At 49.0% G+C, this 14,056-nt stretch overlaps 1 protein-coding gene across 5 annotated transcripts in view; it reads left to right on the forward strand.

The window, feature by feature from the left end:
* The window catches only part of KLC4 (kinesin light chain 4), a 411,746-nt gene that overhangs the window by 114,404 nt on the left and 283,286 nt on the right, over nucleotides 1–14,056 (forward strand). The window lies entirely within an intron of this gene.

The following is a 14,056-nucleotide window of genomic DNA, read 5'->3' on the forward strand; positions in this document are numbered from 1 at the left end:
ACTCTCAATGCGTGAGCATTGAGGTGTCTGCTTCAGACCTATTGCGAGCTGTATTTAGTTTTGAGGACACGAAATATGCACGAGCGCAGTTTGCACCTCGTGGGCGCGCACGGCGCCGTGCCTATCTCCTGCCTCGAAGCTCCACCACCACACACGCATGCGTATACACAGAGACACACAAGCGCCCATGCACGCACCCATACATACAGAGAACCTATCCCCGCCGTCGCATACACACACACACTGCATACACAGAGACACACACACAAGCACGCATGCACCCATACATACATACATACATACATACAGAGAACCCGCCGTCGCATACGCGCGCGCGCACACACACACACACACACACACACAAGCGCACCAAGACCCCCGCCGCCCCACCAGACCCGCCCCACTCACCATGTTCTTCGTTCGTGTCCCTCTGCAGCCATCCAGTCATTCTGAGCAACAGGCGGGTGCCGCGCTGAGACGCAGTCACGCAAATCTGCCGGCGGGCACAGGAGCGCGGGGTAGACTCCCGTCTGCTTCCTGTATTTGTCTGGCCCCGCCCCCGTCCCAATAAACGTTGCCTGGCTTCCTGTAGAAATGTGTCTGTGCGCATGCGCACACGGAGGCGTTTGTTGTGGCCATGTACGCGATGAGACCCAATGCCCGTGCGTATACGGAACAGAAAGTGCTGATCTACGCGCCAGCACACAGATCCTATTCTGGTTTCTTCGGGTGCACAGGGACTCTTGCGCTCTGCACCCTCGCAGGTATCACCTGGCGTTTTTGCTGCACAGACAGGTATGTTTTACCCTATTTCCTGCTCTCACAAACTCCTTAGCCGCCTAGATTTACATACCTGATTTAAGATGGGCTAATAAACAGGACTGCAAATCCCAGCATGCACTTTAAATGCACATGGTCGTGCACGTTTTCATTGAATTCTGTAACTTGTTTTTATTAGTGTCAGCGGTCTTCACCTGTGTCCTGTGTTTAACCCTTACTTCAATTCAGGGACTTAACGCATGCCCATGCAAGGGGCTTAATTTTAGCAGGAGTCTGTCGGTATGTACATGGGCAAACTGAATTTAAACCTAATGGTTTGCAACTTTATTTCTGGTCTAAACAATGCCCCCGCCCCCTGCTTAACACTGTAAAGGAATGCGCCCCCCGCCCCCGGGTACATCAGTGTATTACACCATCCCAGAAGATGCCAGCACTGTTGTGATAAAGTGGATTTATAGACCAGTATGAACCCACACTCCAGGTCGGCTTGCATTGAAATTGGGCGGACGGACCTTCATGTTGGCAGTATGTATACTCCGTCGCCATTGCGATGGAGTATATACCACCAACATCTAAATTCGGCCCTAAATAACTTTCTCTAGACAAGCACATAAGTGCATCCTCTTCGAAAAAGATTTGCATGTGCGCGGAGCACACACTAATATGTCCCAGCGGTGTACCTGTTTAAAATACTGACGGCTGTCTCTGAGGGTATCATCTTAAGAAAATAAACTCCAGAGCCAGACATTGAACCCCAGATTTATTCAGCAATCCATGTTAACTAGAACTAGACTGGGTGTGCGCTCGATTCCTTGCTGCCCTCCATTGCTTCCATTGACATAACAAAAGGAGCTGCAGCAGTGAGCGCCCCACTTGTGTGATTGTTATAGTTTTCATCTGAAAGAACACACAAATCCGATTAACAAGTTTCAGATGCACCCTAAGTCGGCAGGTAAGGTTCTTGCCTTTCTTATTCGCCCTTATCTTTGAAATCCTAGGTTTGTCATACTGGGAGGCAGGGGGGCATGCTTATTCAAAAACTCATAATCCATCACTAGAAACCCTTAAGGGGCACGGAATGGGACAGCTGGCACCACACCAAACAGAACACAAACAAGCAGCAAACGGGAGGAAGACAGCGCTGGGGTACTTAAGACTCTAATGCAATACAGACAAAACGATGTGGCCTTCCTTGCAGCTCCATGTTAAAGTCACGCTGGTAATGAGCTCCAAGCAGACGTTGGTTAATCATATGCTCACCGCAAGAGATGTGTAATAATTTGACTAATGTAATTTGTAGTTTTTATTATTAGGGGCATAATTGCACCTGTTCAGGTATGAAGTGCAGGCTAGAATGGAAGAATGACCATCTACTAACGTGATTAGAAAGTGAATGCGATCATTGTTATCTAAAGAGCTGGAGTATTCATATGCAAGAAAGTTTAGTACATTTTAGTTTACTTTTAAATACTTCTCAGAAGGCATGGTTGCGCATATGCGGGTCACTGAGATCATGGCAGCACCTTTCAATCAGAGAACGGTCATTTGTAAGTGATATGAATTTATACGTACACCATAATTCTGTAATCACAATTTAGTCTCACTCACAGTTTGGCAGAGCTCTCAAGTTTTTGTTTCAGGAAGGAGTAGTTTATTTATTTATGTGTTTCAGCGCGTTGTTTGTATTTTTGAATTATCCATTTATAATGCAACATTACTTGAACCAGAATGCCAAGAGATGCTCCTGAGTGACACACTGCAGCTTCAGAGCTCTGACACAGAATCCTGACTTGATTGTACTTACCAATAATAACTTAGCCGCAAAGATAGCATAGGCAGGAGAAAATAACATGCCCTTTTACTACTGTGAAGCCGGGTTTTGTTTAACATGATTAATAGCACAAGGCTTTTCAGTGTCTTCTTACAGTTGCCTATGGTAAACGTATAATAGGAAACCTCCTTGCTATCTTTGAAGTACAGTGATACAGTACAGTGATAACATACCAAGTACTCAATGTCGTCACTCATTTGCTCGCAATGAGGCTTTCCATACACCTAAGCTTCTGACTTTTCCGAGCTTCAGGAGCAATAGGGAAGGGAGGGTTGAATGAAGATAATCTGTTGTAGGCCGTTCTTACAATGCACCATTACCACTCAGCACCACCACAGCACCACTCATCCCCACCACAGCATCACTCAGCGCCACCACAGCATCACTCAGCACCACCACAGGATCACTCAGCACCACCACAGCATCACTCAACCCCACCACAGCATCACTCAGCACCACCCAGAACCATGACAGCACCACTCAGCACCACCCCAGCATCACTCAGCGCCACCCCAGCATCACTCAGTAACACCACAGCAACACTCAGCACCACAACAGCACCACTCAGCACCACCACATTTTCACTCAGCACCACCACAGCAACACTCATCACCACAACAGCATCACTCAGCACCACCACAGCATCACTCAACCCCACCACAGCATCATTCAGCACCACCCAGAACCACCACAGCACCACTCAACATCACCCCAGCATCACTCAGCGCCACCCCAGCATCACTCAGCAACACCACAGCACCACTCATCACCACCACAGCATCACTCAGCACCACCAAAGCATCACTCAGCACCACCACAGCATCACTCAACCCCACCACAGCACCACTCATCACCACCACAGCATCACTCAGCACCACCAAAGCATCACTCAGCACCACCACAGCACCACTCAGCACCACCACAGCAACACTCAGCACCACCACATTATCACCCAGCACCACCACAGCACCACTCAGCACTACCACAGCATCACTCAGCACTACCACAGCATCACTCAGCGCCACCACAGCATCACTCAGCGCCACCACAGCATCACTCAGCACCACCATATTATCACACAGCACCACTCAGCACCACCACAGCACCACTCAGCACCACCACAGCATCACTCAGCACCACCCCAGCATCACTTAGCACCACCACAGCATCACTCCGAGCCACACCAGCATCACTCAGCATAACCCCAGCATCACTCAGCCCCACCACAGCACCACCACAGCACCACTCAGCACCACCACAGTATCACTCAGCACCACCACAGCATCACTCAGCACCACCACAGCATCACTCAGCACCACCACAGCATCACTCAGCACCACCACAGCACCACCACAGCATCACTCAGCACCACCACAGCATCACTCCGAGCCACCCCAGCATCACTCAGCGCCACCCCAGCATCACTCAGCACCACCCCAGCATCACTCAGCACCACCACATTATCACTCAGCACCTCCACAGCACCACTCAGCACCACCACATTATCACTCAGCACCACCACAGCACCACCACATTATCACTCTGCATGACGACAGCACCACTCAGCACCACCACAGCATCACTCAGCACCACTCAGCACCACCACAGCACCACTTAGCACCACCACAGCACCACTTAGCACCACCACAGCATCACTCAGCGCTACCCCAGCATCACTCAGCGCTACCCCAGCATCACTCAGCACCACCACAGCATCACTCAGCGCTACCCCAGCACCACTCAGCCCCACCACAGCATCACTCATCGCCACCACAGCATCACTCAGCACCACCACAGCATCACTCAGCACCAGCACAGCATCATTATGCCCCACCACAGCATCACTCGGGGCCACCCCAGCATCAATCTGTGCAACCATTCAACAACAACTGGTTCTAATATGTTCTCTCAATGTTTCAAGCTTTATTACAAATGTCACAAAAAGATGTTAATATTTCACTTCTGTTCTTGGATTTTCATCACAATAAAATACAGTGAACATAATCTTCACAAAACGTATTTACAAAAGTTTAAGCTATTGCCATTATAAATTACAATCACTTTTATTTAAGTATTAATTATTTAAAAAAATTAAAAGCCTAGGTTATTTGTAATAACAATACATCTAAGTCACGTAAATACAAAACATGTTGTATTACAAATGCTATAGGTGTCACATTTGCGAAAGTTATCAATTCATTAAGCTTTATTCGATTTGAAAATACAAATCATAAAAGCGTACAAGTTAAAAACATACAAATTAAAAACCAACAAAAGTAGAACTAGCAAATGATAACACAGAATACTGACAAATTTAAAACAAAGAAAAAGAAAAAGTAACCCGCCCATAAACATAGGTACTTTGTTAGAAATGCACTTATCACAAAATTCAGCATTTAAGCAGACCCGCCAATTCCTTGGATTGAACCTTCACGTAGGCAGTTAATAAAATCTTCCATAAAGATGATTGTTGTATACAGCGTCAGGATAATTACGTGGAAAAAAGTTACTGCCATTCATTTCCAAGGCGCTTCTACCCATTGGATAAAAAGACCCTGCCTTTGGCCTTAATGAAGAAGTATATAATGAGCTGGGATAAAAGTCATGTAGATCCCCAGTACTTATGGGGCCGTCTTCTTTTTGACGCTGCCAGGTTTGGAGGTACGGAATGATACGTCTGTTTCTAAATTTTACTAATACCAAATCCCCGGGCGTGTCTTTTCGGAGGGGACCCAACCAGCCCACCCTTCTAACACTTAAAATTCTACCGTCATGATCTGCTGGCAAATGTCTATTCTTTGATAGCCAATATGTAGCCTTATTTTGTAGGTCTTGTTGGCTTTCAGTTTTCCCCTGTTCGAGTGTGGGAACTCTCGAAAGGACAAATACGAAGGGGGCAGCCTCCGGTGGTAGGTGGATGTGAGGTGGTTTGATCGACCCTGTTCTAACAAAGTTGCGCTGTGCTGGAACACGTTTTGGATGGGCTTTGGGGGCCTTTGGGACTGGTGTGATGGGGGGTGGTACTTGAATATGTGCATTAATGCTTAGTGCAGATGACTTAAGGGGTTCAACAATAACAGGTGGGTGAGAGAGCTTAGAGGGTACCTGATACTTTGTAGAAGCCAAATTTACTTGGAATGCACCCTCTAATTTCGTAAGCCTATCCCCAAGCAGTGTTATTTTTTCCATCAATGGTGAAACAACGGAATTAATCAGCCGTTTAACAAGAGACAGTAAGGCCAACTGTGATGGAGGCGCTAGGTCATCCAATATTTCCGTAATCTCAACCGAATCTGGAGTTAGGGGGGGAATGGAGGCAGACAGTGAGGGGTTTAGACACAATTTAGATTGTTTGGGATGATTACCATTGTGTTCGGCTTCATCACACTTCCTTTTGGCAGATACAGGGCGGGATGGAGGCGTACTTCGTACACCGGATATGATAGGTAAAGTAAGATCGCACGGGCTGTTGATTGGGTTTAGTGCACTTTGGTTTTTTACACAATTATTTGGGGGGGTAGTAGATTCGGGACTGCTTGCCACTAGAGCATACTTAGTTCCACACAAGTTACTCAGATCCTCTAACCATGATAAGGTGTCCCCTGAGTTGGTTGTGGGTAAAGGGGATTGCTTACTAGTTATAATTTCTATAGGAGGAGAAAGTTCATTAATATCTGTTAATGGTGGAGATGTCAAGGTTAACTTGTTTGGGTGGTGAACCAGTGTCCCTTTGGACGGGTCCCTCAGCGGGATAACTATTGTTATAGGTACCCCCTTCAGAGTCATCTTAAAATATGGGTGAGTGATTAATTAACAGAAGAGGGCACTATGATATATAAATTTCATGAACAAATAGTATTTCCCTTAGATTAGTCAATTGGTGTTTTTAGACAAAAGGGATAAGTCTTTATTCCTTCTTGCAAGTAAGGTCAGAGGGCCCGCCCTTTGCCCGCGCAGCGGAATCCTTAGGGAACTTTATAGCTCGTATTGCGTCCTGGGGGGGAGCAGCCAGGCAGCGCAAGCCAGGTGGTGAGGCTCAGGCAGGGACTCCTGGGAAAGTGAGTCCCTGCAGCGCCGCTCACAGTGCTGCCTTCTTGGAATACCGATCAGCCCAGCCACACAGCGTCCCGAGCAACAAGTGCTCCTTTCCCTGGCAACTCCTGCAGATCCTGAAAACAACGACGCGAAGCGGGTGCGGCTAAAGGTAGGCTTTGGGGCAGGGAAACACAGTCCAGGGAAACACAGTCCAGGGTCAGGTCTCCTCCCGCACGATGCAGCAGAGTGTCCTCCTCTAACAACACAGTTCCGGTGAATCTCTTCTTCAATAAAGAAAAAAACACCTCATCTTGATGCCGCTTAGCAGAGAATTATGGCATAATAAGTGCACAGCCTTCACCATGGCATGTAATGAAATGTCGAAAAAGACCCTTCTTTCCAGTTCAAACAGAGCTGCTGCCAATTAACAAAGTCTTAATTAGCTAACTGGGGGGGTGCACAGCCGGTCTCACTGCAATATAGTCAAAAAAAGCTGCAATCTACAGTCTGTCTCTTTTTTTCCTGCTGTAAACGCAAATCTTTCCAGCAAGTAAGAGAAGAAATCGAGCTTACTTCAGTCCATGTGAATTTTACACATCTCCCGTTCAATTCAGCTCAGCACGGCTCGCCCGCAGTTAACTCCACCAGCCGGCAGAGTCCTTTATACTTTGATCCGTCAAAGCGCTGTAGAGAAGGGCTCCTATTCCACACCATCCAGATTAGCAGGCTTTTTTCCCCCGTCTGCGCGCCTCATTCATTCAGCAGAAAGCTCGCATTAGACATGAGAAACAAGCCCTCGATATACCGCGGTCCAGCAAGACGCTGAGCACCTTCCGCCATCAGCCTCGTGCAAAGGGAGGGGAGGAGCCCTCAGAGAGTCATAACTATTGGCATTGTAAATGACAAAGCTATTAATTTAGCTATTTTCAAAACCAACACATAAATAAAAAAATTGTCATTTACAAGACCAGTAACTCAAACTTTCCTAATGCGAGACCTATTGCATTGCAAATGCTTGTTAGTTCCTTGGTAGCCTGCTCCAACAGGCCAATCTGACTTCTCATTCCTGGCCTGGATCACGGATTGTCTGTTCTCATTGTGTTTTTTTAATTGAGACTGTGTATGAGAATCCATGTTGACTGCGGAGGTCTACACCGTGGGACCCTTGACCAAGAGTTCTGTTGCTCACCTGGCCATTCACAATGTGTGCACACACCTACAGAATAACACAGCTTGTTTTAAAAAAAAAAAATTTTATAAAGATTTTATTAATGAAACAAGAGGAGGCATTACAGATATCAGGTGTCATACTATAAAATACAGAACAGGGACAGGCGGGGGAAATATCCATGTAAATAATCAACACGAAAGAAACCTGTAACGTCATCTCGATTACGCATATTGAAGAAAGAGGAATAAACAGTATATCAGACGATCTAGAACAATCCCATCCGCAAGGCCCAGTCCTCAAAGGTAAAGGATAATTAAAGCCAGTGTAGACACCCTAATGAATAAAGAATCGGTGAAGGATAACCAGCCCACCTCTCGTGAAAGGAAAAAAGAAAGAAAAAAGGAGCCATAGAACAAAACAAAGGCAAAATAACCCCCCTCCCAACCCCCCACCCTGCACCCCTGCAATGGCTACGGCCTAACCCCACTAGCAGCGTGCCTGTCGCCCAAGAACTTGCCCTAAAAGAAGGAAAGAAGATAAAGCGGAGGAGGAGAAAGCAAATACACCCCCGGCTCCCGTACCCCCCGCCAGAAGCGACCCCCCCGAGACATAGTCAAACCAATATACAGCAAAATATACCGACCAATCGGGGGAGTTTAGCAAAGGACCACCCGACTCCCAACACATTATAGGTTACAATCCCGGCATTGAATCAAGATATTTTATCAAACCCCAGCATTCAAGTTCAACCCTGGCCAGTACGGTCTTTCGTGAGAGTCTTTTTCACTCGAACCCCCATCTTGATGGAAAAAGCAGAACGTTCGGAAAAGTTCATGTCAGTGCTGCAGGATCGGTAACAGGATAAAAGTTCACGATATCCACAAATTGAGCGAGGGAAGGTGTCCAAGAATAGCGAGTCTCTCCAATAGTCACTGAGGAACTTGTTACAGCAGAGAAGACTGTCAATATCTGTATTAGGCGGCAGCAGGATCAAGCAGGAGACGCTGGCGATAATCACGGGCTTGCTAGCTGTTAGTTGGGATCCGACAAAGCTCATTAAATCCGGTTTCCGCACGGGGTCCTCGATCTCAGGCGTACATTGCACCGCTGGTACCACCGCTAGCTGAAAAGTTGGCGAAGAGTCGTCATCTAGTCCCAAGATACCGTCCACTTTCATAATCAGTGTCCGGAACACAGCGGTGGTTTGCGAATGGAGCGCCCCAGTGGCGGCCATGACGGCCTGCAGCGATGGCGTGCCTTCCGTCCGCCCCATCCCCTCTCACCAAGCGATAGAGCAGGACTTGAACCCCGGAGGCCGGCCACTCCGGGGTAACAGGCCACGCGAAGCCGATGACAACAGTGGGCGCTCTCCGTCGTGCTAGATCGATACCTTCGCTGTTAGTGAGGGCCTCAGCCCGTCCACCCCGGGAAGGTAGCAGGGTTTCCGGGAACCGGGCCCCCGACCACGGCAACCAGTGCGGCACGCCGCTGTGTCCTCGGTGTAGACCGTTCACAGTGTCGCCATGCAAAACAAGCAGTTTACAGCACACTTCGGGAGACCGGGCTCAGTCCAGGTCCAGCGGCCGATGTTGATCAACTCCAACCCGGATAGGCTAGAAATCGAGGCCCCGGCTTCCACACCGAGTTAGGCCGAGAATGGAAACACGGCGTATCGTCGTCATCCGATAAGATAAAAATCTCGGGATTGCACCTTTAGAAGCGGAAATACTTCATGAACACGGGAATCTGGTGCGAGTTCAGGATTAATGGCAGGATATACGAGCTGCTGGCAGAGGTCGGCAGAGCCGGGAGCTTACGCGGCCATCTTGATTGCTAGCGTAGCTCCTCCTCTCCAGCTTGTTTTTTAGGTCTCGCCTGTCGATGCGCATGCGCATCGAGCTTGCGAGACTATTGGGGCTTAACCACTCTTTAACTAACTTGCAAGGAATCGTGGCGATTCCTTGCAGTGCCCGTGACTTTTAAGCTCAATGCGCATGCGCATTGAGCTTAAAAGCGCGTGCACATCAGTTCCCTCAGCCGCACTCCAGGCCCCTGCTGCTTTCACACCCTCTCCCCGCTCCGCCCCCTCCCCTGCCCGCCGTGTCGCATTTCTCCTCCCCCCTCCCCTTACTTTTTTTTACCCGCTCCGCCCCCTCCCCTGCCCGCCGTGTCGCATTTCTTTTCTCCTCTTTGCTCCTCCAGCAGTTCTCTGTCACCTTTCCTTCTCTCCTCCCTTGTCCACCTTTTCATTGTTTTTGCCCACCTCTCCTCCAGTTGAACTCTGTCACTAGCTCCTTTCAGCCCCTTCTCATTCCAGTGTTTTCGGGTCCCATCTCATGCTTGTTATAAAGGGGCTGCCAAAAGCGTACTTAATCCCCTCACGACGCTCCTCCCGCTCCGCCCCCTCCCCACTCTCTCTCCCGGCACACCTCCCCCTCCAGCATACAACACGAAATTCAGGCTCCGCCAGCTCGTCGATTTATTTTAGTACCAACCAATTGAAAAGTCGCCAAACATATGCTTTACTTGAAGTTTGAATTATTTTACTTAGCTTGGGGCTGACGATTATTTGACAGTGAGCGCGACACGCATGAAAGGGTCTCCTTGAAGGAAATTCAGTTTCTTCAACAGGCACTCCGCTCCGCCCGCCCTCCCCTGCCTGCCGTGTCGCATTTCTTCAGGGCACCTCCCCTCATCACTTCCCCAGCAGCATCTGTTCCCCAGCCTGCCTAGAGCAGCTCTTCCTGCTCCGCCCTCTCCCCACTCTCTCTCCCCTCACGACGCTCCTCCCGCTCCGCCCCCTCCCCACTCTCTCTCCCAGCACACCTCCCCCTCCAGCATACAACACGGAATTCAGGCTCCGCCAGCTCGTCGATTTATTTTAGTACCAACCAATTGACATGTTCCTGTAACTTATTTAAAACTACCATATTTTATAAAACACAATTACGCCCAAATTATTTACTCATCACTTTCGCGGTGGCAAGTTTGCAATTCATGAAAGGGGGAATGGGAAGTCACCAAACATATGCTTTACTTGAAGTTTGACTTATTTTACTCAGCTTGGGGCTGTCGATTATTTGACAGTGAGCGCGACACGCATGAAAGGGTCTCCTTGAAGGAAATTCAGTTTCTTCAACAGGCACTCTGCTCAGCACCCCACCCTTCCCACACACGTGACTGCTGCCTTCTTTTAAGCTACAAATGAAGCGTACTTACTCCCCTCACGACGCTCCTCCCGCTCCGCCCCCTCCCCACTCTCTCTCCCAGCACACCTCCCCCTCCAGCATACAACACGAAATTCAGGCTCCGCCAGCTCGTCGATTTATTTTAGTACCAACCAATTGACATGTTCCTGTAACTTATTTAAAACTACCATATTTTATAAAACACAATTACGCCCAAATTATTTACTCATCGCTTTCGCGGTGGCAAGTCTGCAATTCATGAAAGGGGGAATGGGAAGTCACCAAACATATGCTTTACTTGAAGTTTGACTTATTTTACTTAGCTTGGGGCTGTCGATTATTTGACAGTGAGCGCGACACGCATGAGAGGGTGTCCTTGAAGGAAATTCAGTTTCTTCAACAGGCACTCTGCTCAGCACCCCACCCTTCCCACACACGTGACTGCTGCCTTCTTTTAAGCTACAAATGAAGCGTACTTACTAACACTCAAACCTTCCTGCCTGAACAATTACCTTAACCGGCATATTACACCAGGCTCCAGCACGTGTGACGTGTGGAGTTCAATCTCTTACCTAAATGTCATTTCAAAGTCACATCTGAAAAGAGCTTGCTTATAATGTATAATGGCGCTGACGCATGGCTGATATAGTTCACGTGATAAATAATGATAAACTTGTAACTTTCATTGTTTTACGCACAATTTCCGCAGGAGCATGATAAAAATTAAAACGTAGGCACTCACCCACGCAACGCCACTCACCCACGCAACAACACTCACACATGCAACGCCACTCACCCACGCAACGCCACTCACTCAAAGCAACGCCACTCACCCACGCAACGCCACTCACCCACGCAACGCCACTCACCCACGCAACGCCACTCACCCACGCAACGCCACTCACCCACGCAACCCCACTCACCCACGCAACGCCACTCACACACGCAACGCCACTCACACACGCAACGCCACTCACCCACGCAACGCCACTCACCCACGCAACGCCACTCACCCACGCAACGCCACTCACCCACGCAACGCCACTCACCCACGCAACGCCACTCACCCACGCAACAACACTCACCCACGCAACAACACTCACCCACGCAACAACACTCACCCACGCAACAACACTCACCCACGCAACGCCACTCACCCACGCAACGCCACTCACCCACGCAACGCCACTCACCCACGCAACGCCACTCACTCAAAGCCACTCACACCCACGCAGTGCCACTTTCACCCACACTGTACAGTGCACAATAGGTCTTGCAGTAGGAAAGTTGGAGCTATTGGTTTTGTAAATGACAAAGCCCTTTATGTTTTTAACATGAAAACAAAAATAAAAGGCATTGTTATTTGCAATTGTAATAGCTCCAACTTTCCTACTGCGAGACCTATTGGCAACGCCAGTGCTTGTTTTTTCTTCTTATTTGACAATCCAACTTGGATCTGCAAATAAAAATAAAGAAAATACACAAAAAACGCGAAGCCGATGACAACAGTGGGCGCTCTCCGTCGTGCTAGATCGATACCTTCGCTGTTAGTGAGGGCCTCAGCCCGTCCACCCCGGGAAGGTAGCAGGGTTTCCGGGAACCGGGCCCCCGACCACGGCAACCAGTGCGGCACGCCGCTGTGTCCTCGGTGTAGACCGTTCACAGTGTCGCCATCCAAAACAAGCAGTTTACAGCACACTTCGGGAGACCGGGCTCAGTCCAGGTCCAGCGGCCGATGTTGATCAACTCCAACCCGGATAGGCTAGAAATCGAGGCCCCGGCTTCCACACCGAGTTAGGCCGAGAATGGAAACACGGCGTATCGTCGTCATCCGATAAGATAAAAATCTCGGGATTGCACCTTTAGAAGCGTAAATACTTCATGAACACGGGAATCTGGTGCGAGTTCAGGATTAATGGCAGGATATACGAGCTGCTGGCAGAGGTCGGCAGAGCCGGGAGCTTACGCGGCCATCTTGATTGCTAGCGTAGCTCCTCCTCACCAGCTTGTTTTTTTTTTTATTTGACAATCCAACTTGGATCTGCAAATAAAAAGAAAGAAAATACACAAAAAAAATTTTTTTAGGTAAGCAGACGGGGAAGCAACACTGGCAATGCAGGTGGGACGAAGTAACATGGACATTAAAATCATCAAAGCAACACTGAGTAGCGTTAGAAGCAATCCTTGGGGCCAGAAGCAACAGGGACAAGACTCTTCATGGACGGAGAGGGGCAAGAGCGGCAGCAGACAGCCGAGATAGAGACAAAAACAGGAGAGGGAGAGCAGCGTGAACCACAGAGGTCATGGGAGGAACGAAAACAGGCCAGAAAGAGCAACGTGAACCACAGAGGTCAGGGGAGGAATGAAAACAGGCCAGAAAGAGCAACGTGAACCACAGAGGTCAGAGAAGAAACAAAAACAGGCAAGAGAGAGCAGCGTGAACCACAGAGGTCAGAGAAGAAACAAAAACAGGCAAGAGAGAGCAGCGTGAACCACAGAGGTCAGGGAGAAACGAAAACAGGCGAGAGAGAGCAGCGTGAACCACAGAGGTCAGGGGAGAAATGAAAACAGGCAATAAAGACCAGCGTGAACCACAGAGGTCAGGGGAGGAAAGAAAACAGGCGAGAGAGAGCAACGTGAACCACAGAGGTCAGGGAGAAACGAAAACAGGCCAGAAAGAGCAACGTGAACCACAGAGGTCGGGGGAGAAACAAAAACAGGCAAGAGAGAGCAGCGTGAACCACAGAGGTCATGGGAAGAACGAAAACAGGCGAGAAAGAGCAGCGTGAACCACAGAGGTCAGGGGAGAAATGAAAACAGGCAAGAGAGAGAGCAGCGTGAACCACAGAGGTCATGTGAGGAACGAAAACAGGCGAGAAAGAGCAATGTGAACCACAGAGGTCATGTGAGGAACGAAAACAGGCGAGAGAGAGCACCGTGGAGCTGGGACGGGGAGAAGCACACTCGGGAGAAAGCTATATGGCCGGGGAGAGCTCACGCAGACGAGCACATCATGGATGGTCGGAGGAGAACCACAAGGGTGAGAGAGAT

This window comes from Lissotriton helveticus, chromosome 6, assembly GCF_964261635.1.
Source record: "Lissotriton helveticus chromosome 6, aLisHel1.1, whole genome shotgun sequence".
In the NCBI taxonomy this organism is placed as follows: domain Eukaryota; kingdom Metazoa; phylum Chordata; class Amphibia; order Caudata; family Salamandridae; genus Lissotriton; species Lissotriton helveticus.